General features: G+C 41.5%; 1 long non-coding RNA gene across 1 annotated transcript; it reads left to right on the forward strand.

Moving 5' to 3' along the window:
* The first annotated feature begins 6 nt into the window (after nt 1–6).
* On the forward strand, nt 7–2,484 carry LOC116217385. The gene is made up of 2 exons (XR_004161859.1): nt 7–246; nt 2,277–2,484. It is a non-coding gene; the product is annotated as an uncharacterized LOC116217385 (long non-coding RNA).
* The last annotated feature ends 9,387 nt before the right edge of the window (nt 2,485–11,871 follow it).

The raw sequence follows: 11,871 nt of genomic DNA on the forward strand, positions 1-11,871 counted from the left end.
AACAGTCCACTCCCAGCGCCGAGCCGGCACCGCGAGGCGGGGGAGCTGCCGCTCCGGGGACGATCCCCGGGTTTGTGTCAGCCCCGCGTTACACCCCCGCCTCCGCTTAACCCTTCGGGGAGCGGCGGCGCGGGGCTGCGGGGCCGTAGGGCGGAGTGCACTTTGACCCGTTGTGCAACCGCCGCGGAGGAAGTAAATAAAGTGCGGATCCAAGCCGCTGTCCTTTGCTGGCTGCTCTTTCTAAAGGTAACGAGGTGTGTTAACTGAATGATAAAGCGTAGCACGTGTTAAGGGGTGTCAAGCTTAAAATAGCAGTTCTTGTTTCGGTATTATAAAATAATTCCATCTATTCCCAAGCATAAAGGCTGGAGCTGTGTTGCTGTGAGGGCAGCTCTGCACCTGCCAGTGCCCAGCACTGACCAGCCTGTGGCTGCTGTAGGGCTGCGAAGGGGACTGGGAGCTCTGGGTGCTGGGAGCTCAGGGACTGGGCTGCTCTAAATAGGTCAGGGATGAGAGGATTCTGTACTTAAGGCTGCCCAAAGATGGGTGTCAGTGCTTCCTGCATTACACATCTGTGGCAATGGCTTAATTTGCAGTGCTATGACACAAAATAAAAAAATAAAAAAAAATCTGGCTTGCCCAGTGAGTGATAGGAATGATATTGAAGTCTCATGTCCTGCCCTGCCCACAAACTTGTAAGTGCATCTATGAGAGATGTTTGCCAAAAGCTCAACTGGGGACAGCAAAAACTGAGAGCTATTTATCTTAATGGATAGGCCTCAAGTAACAAATAGGGTGAGCATCTTTAAATCTAGTCTTAACTTTAACATAAACTGTATTTCTGTTACTGTTCTGGTTTCTCACATCATCCTTTTACCTGCAGAAATCTGCTTCTCTGAGTTAACATTACTGCACTGAGCCTTTCTGAAGGCTCCCCTTACTTGGCAAGCAGGCATTGCTAGAAGGGGCCACAAAGCCCCAGTGAGAAGTTTAAAATTAATCTTTTCGTCTTGTTCTTGAATGTTTTGTATTCCAAAGTTTTTTATTTTCTGTCTGGATAGGTTTTCCCAGTTGTCATTCAAAACTCAGAGGAGTTTTTCCTTGGAAGATGCCCTCTTCCCTTACTCTTACCTCCCACTTCATTTTTTTTCCAGGTTATGATGCTGTGAAGTAGTTGCCCGTTGCTTAAAAGGCAGGAAAGCTGCTTCAAGCAGGGTCATCTCTATCACTTTCTTGCTGCCACAGTCAAGTATATTGCTAGTTTTAGCTATGCTGAAATTCTATAAGCAACATACCAAAGAACTGTCTAGAATAGAAGACTCTGCATTCCCAAAACAGTGGAAGAATTAATCTACTCGGCTGCTCAAGTGATTTATCGGGGCTGGGGTGTGCTAGGCTTAAGCTGAAGCAACCTGAAGGTGCAGTGGCTGCACATCTTTCTTTCACAGCATCCAAATAGGAGCACGGCCTGGAGCTGGGACACAGCGTTGTTAGGAGCAGTGTGAGAGATGGATTGAATTATCGCAGGCAGTGGTAGTCAGCACGGAGGGGCAGAGCAGCCTGTGTTCTTCTACTTCTACTTGTATTTTAGGACAGCTGGAATGCAGCTTACAGTTGCATACAAAATTAGAAATAAAAACCTAGAAATCATCATGTCTTTGTTCTAACACTTTCTTTATTAGTGTACCATATGGCATATTTACCATATTAGGTAAATGACTGTACCAAATTACAAGAGCAACTGAGATGCATTACGACTTGTGCATTGTAAGTGTGCAGCATTTATTACTGAATAATTTATCTTTTCATACTATGCCTCTCATTTGCTATTGCAAGTCGCTTTTTGTCTGGGTTCTTCAGCACTGGGACTCCAGCTCCTCTGATTTGTACTGCTCACCTTCTGTTTTAAACTGTGTAAAAAGAGCAACTAGCATAAGAATCTTGACAATGGATTGCTGGTACTTACTGGTGTTGTGCAGAGAGAGTCAGACTGTCTCTATAGGAAATAGTACTTATTTCTCCCATTAGCAATCACATCATAAAATCTTGAACGTTAGAAGCAAGGATGGATTCTCCCTGGTGTCAAAGAGTACAAATTAGCAGGAGCTATACAGGAAACATAGAGGGCTGTAAGTTCTTTTAACATGCTCTGTTTTGTATATTATTATTTGAAGTACTTATTTTCTTCCCCTAGAAGTAGACTGTGTAGACTGTGGCACAGAGACTGTCTCAGGATACAAGTGCTAATGCAATTCTCTATTTTCTAAAACCTGTAGTCAGCTGAGAATTCCTTAGAAGACCATCCAGCAGAGATGACAGCAATATGGATTACTGTAATAAGGGATGTGTCAGAAGAGTCTGCAGTTTGGAGATGGCTTGGGGGAAGATGTGTAGCTGCTTTTGGGTGTCTGTGTGCAGCTCCTACGAGTCTTAATTGCCCAGTCACAACTCTGAACCCCCATCAATAAAAGAATGAAAACCTGATAATGATAGTTTTGGTAATTTTTTTTTTGCTCTCCTTCTCTGCTCCTTTTAATGTTCCCTGCCCAGCCACTGATAATTTAAAATGGTGAAAGTTACTTGGGATTGGTGGCAAATGCAGTCTTAGGACAGAAAAGCACATGGACATAAATAAAACAACTTCAATGCCTCTTTTCAGTCTCTGAACTTTACTGTCTTCTCCTTGGAAACATGAGATACTGTTAAAGTCTTGGTGTTAAGATCCTGCCATCCATTGGTGTACAGCAGCCATCCATTGGTGAATCTCTGAATAAGCCGAAGGCTCCTACTCACCAGGGATTAATATTCAAAATTAAGCATGGTATGTTCCAGGAAAAAGCCTTAATCCTCAAACTGTAAAAGAAAAAGAGATGAACAGTAGATTTTGACAGAAACTCTACAGTTTCTTTTACTGTGACCATATCCACTTACGTTCCTATTTCCACCTAAGGATGGTGTCTGCCCTGGTGGGTACCAGACCATTTCTGCAGCTACAGATGTACCAGCCCTTCAACTGCAATTTGGTGTCAGAGATATCTAACGCAAAGCTGCTATGGAAGAGATATGCTACAACCACCCATTGAAGTGTTTGTATACGCATAACAGCTATTGGAACTTTGTAAGTGAAGTGGAATTTTATTTTTTTTTCATAAAAGGTACCAGCAAGATATATAGTGAGATATACTTGTTTAAATATGTGACAATGGATTTCCTCCTTTTAAAGATACCTGGTTGTTGGAAATACATAGAAACAATCTTTTAAAGAAAAAGAACTTATGAGCTAGATCTCAAAAAGAAAAGTTAGCTGACGCTCAAATGCCTTGGGAATCTTCTCAAGTTTTTATGGGACGGTTTGAAGACTGCATCCCTAATAAATGCTGTATGCAATTCATGTGGGAGTTATTTAAGTATGGCAATACTGAGACCTCCCGAAGTCCATGAAGTTCAACATCTTGTGCCCAAAAGAGGGTGCCCAGGGAATGTACCCAGGATAGGATAAAGGATCATTGTTTAAAAGCCTCCCGGGCTTTACAGTATAAAAGAGTTGTGGAATACTGTTTTTCCTTCCCAACTGCTCTTAATCTAACTTGTCAGGCTTGTTACTGCTTGCCAAGATTGGAAGTATCAATATCCAGACTCATCTGTAAGGAAAGAATTGGGGAACTTTACTAAGATAAAGAACTCGTACAAGACAATGGAAGTTTCCAATGACACATTCCAGCAGCTAGAGGGTTTTTTTTAAGCAAATATTCTGAATGGAGATTACTAGCAAATGTCCAGAATAATGTTTGTAGAAGAGACAAGAAGCAGACATGTCAATAAAGACTTGTGTTTTATTATGAAAAAAAGTCTTGTGCAAGTCTACATGTTTCATGGAAAAAAATATAATGTTACTAAAAGATTAATGGTCCTTCTGGACACTACAGCTAGCTTCAGTCATTTCACATATTTTGAATTTAGCAAATGATTAGAACTAACTGAGCAAAATTAAAATGCTTTCTTCTCTAAGCAAATTAAAGTAACTTTTAGAAACTTGAGTCCCTGTTTCCAAATGATACTCTGACAGAGTGTCAGGAAAATATGCCTACTGATCGGTCTCATTACTGCAAATCCAATTTGCACATTTTACAGTCTGGGCTTGTTAGAATACATTTGAAATATTTCTGAGAGGTGGTCTTCTCAGCTTTGGCTTCAATTCTGGGACTCTGTGAGTGAATTGTTACCCTGACAGTGATGTTTTGTCAACAATATATCGTCAGAGGTCTGAGCCATGGCATACTGATACAATGGAAGTTTCAGTTCTGGCCTCTGCTGAACCCTCTTAACTCAGAGCTGTTCTAGTTCTTCCCTATCTTACCAGCATCATTCAGTATCTCACGTTCTGTTCACCATTACTCACTGTTTACTGTTTAAGCAGTATGGATCACTGCTCCTTTTTCTCATTTATGATTCCCTGCAGTGGAAAACCAACAGGTAAATCAACCAGGACCCCAATGGCTCTTTAAAAAAAGATAGGTAAAGGTCTAATATCTTCCTTACCTCCCCAGCTTTTGCTGTGCTAGCCACAAACTGCCTTGTATTTCCAAAGGGGAATATATGTACAGCCTCACCTTTCTAAGGATCACCACTAGAACCCTGCAGAAAAAGAAAGGAATTAAAAAAAAAAAAAGAAAAGAAACTCTCTTCCTTGTAGATTTTCTTTATTCCCTGGACTCTGTGAGATCTCTTGAGATGCAGCGTATTCCTGCCAGTTTTGCACTATATGCACTCATGGGCTCTATGCAATTTCCTTGGTTTCATGCTGTTTTAAGTATAGTAATCTGTTTACTAGTCCAAGTTCAACTTTCCTACATGTTGCCACTGTCAGCTAGAACAATTGCAAATATAATTACCTGATAAAAGATAATTAATTCCTCTCTACTCCCTACAAAGTATATTTGGGAAAACATGGGAGATGCCAATCAATACCTTGGAAAAAAGGAACACAGTATTTACTGAAGTGACCAGCTTGAGGTAAACACTGAGCTACAGTTTAAGCTAGCTGTCAGCAGCTCAATCTGAAAGGTATAGTTGGTCTGACTGAAACTGAGATTCAAAGTCCACAAGAAGAGTTCCCTGTCTATACCAAGATTGTTTTCTTGATACCAATGTGTTGCTGTGCATTGCCTCCTCATCCTTCTAATCACAGAATCATAGAACGGCCTGGGTTGAAAAGGACCACAGTGCTCATCCAGTATCAGCCCCCCTGCTATGTGCAGGGTCACCAACCAGCAGCCCAGGCTGCCCAGAGCCACATCCAGCCTGGCCTCGAATGCCTCCAGGGATGGAGCATCCACAGCCTCCTTGGGCAACCTGTTCCAGTGCTTCACCACCCTCTGTGTGAAAAAGTTCCTCCTAATATCTAACCTAAACCTCCCCTGTCTCAGTTTAAAACCATCTCCCCTTGTCCTATCACTATCCACGCTTGTAAACAGCCGTTCCCCTTCCTGTTTTTATGCTCCCTTATATGCTCCTTTATATGGCTCCTTTGTGTATCAGATAAAGCCAGAAGAGATAGGAACCCAGAAGGTGTGATGTTACTACGCTCTCCGTTCTGTGCATCAAGAGCAGGGCAGCATGCACTTACAACTGGAGTTCCTTGGAGAGCTGAAGGCTGCTTGAACTTTTCCAGTCAATACAATTATAAGACATACCCTGGCTGTTGCCTCTTTGCACCCCCAGAAGGACTTTTAACTAGATACCTGTCTAACAGCTGGCCAGTCATGGCAATCAGCTTTATCCTCTTTCTTCATGTGCTGCCCTCCACTCACTCATCTTCAAAAAAAAGAAAAGAAAAGAAAAGAAATGAACCATAAATAAAGGAACTGAAGAGAAATCTTCATCTTGCTTGGTTTTGGTCAGTACCAAGAACAGGTACTGTTAGTGCCATGTCAGCTGTGAAACAGCAGTTGCTGTAAATGAAAATATTTGGCATGTGATCGGCATTTGTTTTGTCACAATGCCTGGAGATGGTAAGTTACAGGAACAGAGCTGGAAGCATTCTTTGTTCCTACGCCCTTATCTGAATCGTTTAAAAGCCCTGCAGTACTCCTCTTCTTAAACAGAGTTGTTATTTAAAAAGAGAATCGTGTTTGTGCTCCAATATACACACTGTAGCTCAGCAATAAGAAACGCCAAATAGAATTAATAGGGCAGAGTTGGTAAAACTTTCAGCATACATAAAACACATACATTGAGACCATATTCCTGCAAAAAAAAATAATCCCACGTGCAAGCATTTCTGAAAGTCGCCTTCAGGTGACAGAAGTGGCTGAATCGTTCTGCTTGCTCCAGCCCTCATCAGTCTGCCAAGTGCTCTGACTGAGCTGTATGGGATGGCAGGAGCAACCTGACTAATCCCAGTGATGTTATAAAGAAAACAGACACAAAATACGCTGAACAGGAAAGTTGGTGTAGATAGAAGTACAGCAACAGCACAGTGTAAAGTAAAACACAAAAGTAGTGTAGTAAAGGAGGTTTGGTTTGATGATTATAATGAAGGGAGATTGTATCTTAACATTTTGTGGATTTGGAGTGCAAAAAGTATGTAAGCGAGATTTTGCCAAGTTTATTTTAATGACTTCTCCGTATTAATTGATTAAAATAAATCATGCTGTAGCTTCTTTATTGGGCTGCCTCAGACTTAATGAAAGCAGAGCAAGAAAGGCTATTCTCCACTGTTGGTTTCTTCTGAATTCTCCAGCAGTACAAAACAGTCAGGGATATCACTCCAGACTATAGGTTACTTTCTTACTCTACCTAAAATATCCTCCCTATCAGAGACAGAGTTCAAGGCCATGCCCCTATTCCTTTAACGAGCTTTTGCTCATTTTTGAAACTCCAAACTAATCCAATAACTCAATTAAATATGGGATGAGTTCCCACAGTTGACAGAAGAAACCAGCGCAACTTCTGAAGCAGTCAGACAAATATTTTATCTCTCGTAACACAAGATGGGGAAAACTGCCAACCCAAAGGAAATGATACTCCAGATGGAGGGCCAAGTTTTTTATGTTAACTTATTCCTTATTGTCAATTTTTTTTTCTGCATGAGGTTACTTGTAATACTCCTTCATTACTGTAGAGTTCTATATAGCGAGTCGTTAATTTTCTAGCTAGGACAGTAAAGCCATCCATGTGTGTAAACGAATCATTTATTAACAACTGGACAAGATGGTAAGCAAGAAATACCACATCTCATTTAGAGAAAATGATTCGTTAGGGAAGTAACAGTTTGTATATTCTTCTGCAAGAAAGTCCAGTTGTTTTTATGAAACTGTAAACCTTGTTTCTCTTAATTATTTTCAACAGAGCAAAAAAGGGAGCTAGTTTTGCTGCTCCCTTAGTGGGCCAATAAATTCACTCATTCATTACTGTTCCTTGACATGCAGCAATCTACATAGCATCGTACGACTTGGCAGCATCCCCAACAAGAACTCTTCAAACTTAACTTCCTTTTGACCCTAAAAGCTATGTCAAGTTACACACTGGAACATGTTCTGTTTTGGCGTGATCATACAGTGTGCTGGCTCTTACCCAGTTATAACGAGTCACAGAAAACAGAGCCCTTAAACCTTCTGCCATTTGTCTGCTTTTAGGTGTTCTAAGTTCCAAAGGCCCACCTCTCCTCCAGGAGGTACCGTCCTCTTTTACATCTGGGAGGAGCAAGAAGCCACCTGCATCACAGAGGGACTGAATCACTAATTCTTGTCCTGCACAGACTAGACAGCATTGTTATCCTACTACTGCTCAAATAGTTTCAGATAGTTATTGAAAATCATTCAGTGCTGTCACTATTGGGTTCCAGTTCATTCTCTTGGGGATGCAAATAACAGATTTCATGCAGTTTATATTAAAATATGTTGGTTTTTTTTTACCAATTCACAACATCACTCTCAACTCCACCTCTGGTTCTTTATGCTTCGTCAACAATTAAATTTTTTTAGACCATTTTCTGCTCTGAGTTATACTTGCACAAACTTTTTCATTCAAAATGTCTTAATAACAACTTTACTTCCCAGACAGCCTTTAGAAGTTCAGGAGTTTGTCATATGTGATGTCATGAGCAGAGAAAATGCTACTCTTGAAATGGAGAATCCAAGGCAAAGCTGTGAGGCTCTCTGGCAAAACAAACAAACAAACAAACAACAACAAAAAAAACAAGCACATTTACATGATATGAGCATGAAAATTAAAATGCTAAATCTCAGATGTTACTGTTAAGGTTATTTTATAGAAAAAAAAAAAAGTGGTTTAAAAGTGTATTAAGAAAATCTTTGCCATACACCAAGTAATTGAAAAACAATGTGTGAAATACAAACAATGCAAAAGCCTTGCAACAGTAAATGTCAGAATTTTCAGGTGGATGTGGGAAGAATGCACACCAATACCACAGCAGTAAGTGCCAGTTAGAAGCAACCCGCCAGAAACACTGCTGTCTTAAGTGAAGGCTGATTTATAGTGCAGCTTCTGCGAAATGAAGAGATTAAATGCCAGTTTATTGTTATAGAAAAATAAATTACTTTCTGAAACAGCACTAAAATCCTATTGCTATGAATCAGCCGTACTAATCTTGGTATTTTTAACATAAACATGAATTAAAACTTTGAACTTCTTGTTTTTTAAGAAGTCAAAAAACATAAAGGAAGAAGAAAAGGGTGGGTAATAATTCACATCCTTAAAGGCATTTCTGAAACATGCCTTTTACAACTAGTCAAAGAGCAATTCAAGCTATGAAAACTGCAGCAGATGTTAGGCAGGAAAAGAACAGCATACTGCCGAGTCTAGGTAAAATGATACGTTACCTAGCTCAACAGAAAGAGGCAAAATCTCCTACTTGTAACACACGTAAGGAGAGGGAGGTTCATTTCTTTGGCTCAACAAGACTCCACTACAGGCAATTAACACAGATGTGGTCCCCGTCTCACATCTAATAAAGGACCTTCTTCCTCTGTGTTCTCATCCTAGTGATGTACGTTGTCCTGTGATTCGATTTGCACCAGCAAGAATTGGCCAGCAGGGCCTTGGTTCAGCCCTATTCAGGCTTCAGTCCCAATGAGGTAAGTAGTGTTCAGTTCTGGTAGCCTGAATGTACTCTATACTTCGTGGAGAGAGAAAGTAGTATTAAAACAGGAGGAGCTCTTACAGAAACACTGCTATGGAGACTGCTGGAAATTTTAGGCAAACCCAATTAGTAAAGATAGACTTCTACACAGGGAGTGGTAAAATCTGACACCCTGAAACATCTAGAGGTCTGAAATATGCACCAAATGCAATAACTCGTACTCTCCAAAACATTATCTCGTTCTGAAAAGGTTGCCCACAAAGCAGTGCATCAGGCCGTTCTCCTGGCTGCTGCTTCATCTCTCCACTAAGACCACTGTAAAGTGTACCACGAAGGTCTCTGATCTCACGCCAGAGAAAAATTGATGATCCCATCCCCTTATATCGGAGCATCTGTCAGGATATACAGAGGGTTGTGGTTCACTGCAAGGATAAGAGGCAATGGGCAAAAACTGAAACACGAGGAGTTCTGTCTGAACACGAGGAAGAACTGTGAGAGTGACTGAGCAATGGAACAGGCTGCCCGGAGGCTGTGAAATCTCCTTTCCTGGAGATACACAAAAACATCCTGGACACACTGCTGGGTACTGTGCTCTAGGGGCCCTTCCTTGCACAGAGGGCTGGACCAGATGATCTCCAGAGTTCCCTCCAAACTCAGCCATTCTGCGATTCTGTGGCTTCACCATACCACTACCCCAAACAAAGCAGCCTATGCAGCAAAACAAACAGAGATCTTTCCTAATGGAACTCTGCATTTCAGGCTACATTCAGTGCTCCCCACTGTCCTAGATAGACAGTTATCTCTCTTTTTGTCCTAATTATTTCTAAACTTAGTTCTGAATTCTCTCACTCGTCTGAATGGGAGATAGATGCCTAAACACCTTTTTTTAGAATCTAGGTCTGGCTTACGAGACTTCATCCTTCGGTTTCTGTGACCAAACTGCACACTTCAGCTTCATCAACATTTTTTTTGTTGTATCACATATAGTGTCCATTTACCCATCTTTATGAAAGGATCTCTTAAAATTACTTCCATCTCCCAAAATCTGTGTACAAATCACCATCTGGTTAGCCAGGATAACTTCACTTTGCCATTTTTTATTCAGAAAATGTACACTTAGATACAAAAGTATAGATGCAGCTAAAATTTCATCTCAAATATTGAAACTGTGTCCTACAAAGAGTGTGCATTTACAAAACTCAGCCAACCTCCTCCTTTTATGTTTGTATTTCTTACAGTTAGACACGTCTAACCCCTAGTTTTATATTTTTGTTGTCCTTTTTTTATATTTTAATTTAAAATATACTAAAAAGTTTTGTTACTTATATACATTCACTATTTTATATATTTTATATGCATCCCCAAGACAATTGCTCTTTACTCAGTGAGGCCCAGGCAAGTCAGAAAGTTGAATACCCCTGACCTAGGGTGTGTGTGTTTCCGCCTTTATATAATTTGTTCTGTTTGCCATACCCAAACTCAAATCTCTGTTCCACTTTAATTTTCCCCATTTTCCACACTAACCTATTTTTCTTCCTCTTCACTCCTTTTTAAGACTGTAGGCTTCCCTGGTTATTTTTCCCCCTGCCAAATTCTAAAATGTATACAGCAGCATAAAAGAAATTACCACCTCTTTCAGATACTCATCTGAGGTACCTCTGCTACTGAGGTAATTAATTACAAAAGTATCTTCCAGAGACAGGACAATTAATGGCCACTATGATTACAACTAAAATTCCATACGGTTACACACCTCTCCTTACCTGTGAGCAGCTTATGCCACATTTGTGCATTGTTATCATATTGTCTCCTTTCAGGATCCCCATAGTTGTTTTGGTAAGGGATGTACTGTCATAAAATATATATATATATATGTATATAAACTTGAGAATATAAACCAGAAGAGAAAGTCCTGCTGTTCTACCTTTGGTTATACTATCTGTCCTAACATCATGTTACCCATTTTTTGTGTCTGCCTCTGAACTCAGCATTTATTATTATTTTTATTGTTGTTATTGTTATTTCTCCCTCTACCTTTTCTCAGTCTGAACAGTTCCACATTCTTAAAACAGATACTCCTCATATAAGGAGGCTACACGAGTCTTTTCATCAGGGAAGATTTCAATCAATACTTCGCCCAGCGAAGGGTACCATTTACTACAACAGTAAGAAGGGATCTTTGGCTCCGTTGTACCTCATGCTGAGATAAACACCTACAGGCAGGCTGACCTCAAAGGCCAACCTTATTTCCAGAATATAGCTCACCCAATCCACACACATACAGACAGAATCCTTTATATTTTATCTTTTAGCAACCGTCTCCAAGCTGAGACGCTGAAAATCGAACAGGAGAAAGTCTGCACATTTGTCCGCAGGAGAAAGCAAGGAGGAAGGCGCGTTCCGCGTGCAGCCGAGGTCAGAGGGCAGCCGCAGAGCCGCGGTGCGCGGTGCGCGGGAAGCGGAGCTTTGTGTCGGGGAGCCGAAGCCGCGGTCTGCAGGCGGTGCCTTTGGTGCGGCAGCCGTGTAACCGAGGGACGGCCGTGCGCAGCCCCACCGAACCGCGCTTCACAGCGGCTCCCGCCGTGCCCTCTGCAGCTGCCGCTTATGAACCCCGTTCGTTTGCCTCGCTCAAATCGCCGAGATGCGCGCACTGCGACCCGCCGTCTTCACCTCCTGCAGCTGCCTGCCAGATGTCCGAGCTGACCGCAGATGGCCGAGAGGGGCTGCGACAGTCCCCGGGGAGCAGCGCTGAGGGCTCCCAGCCCGCC

Source organism: Meleagris gallopavo, chromosome 22 (genome assembly GCF_000146605.3).
Source record: "Meleagris gallopavo isolate NT-WF06-2002-E0010 breed Aviagen turkey brand Nicholas breeding stock chromosome 22, Turkey_5.1, whole genome shotgun sequence".
NCBI classification, from domain to species: Eukaryota; Metazoa; Chordata; class Aves; order Galliformes; family Phasianidae; genus Meleagris; species Meleagris gallopavo.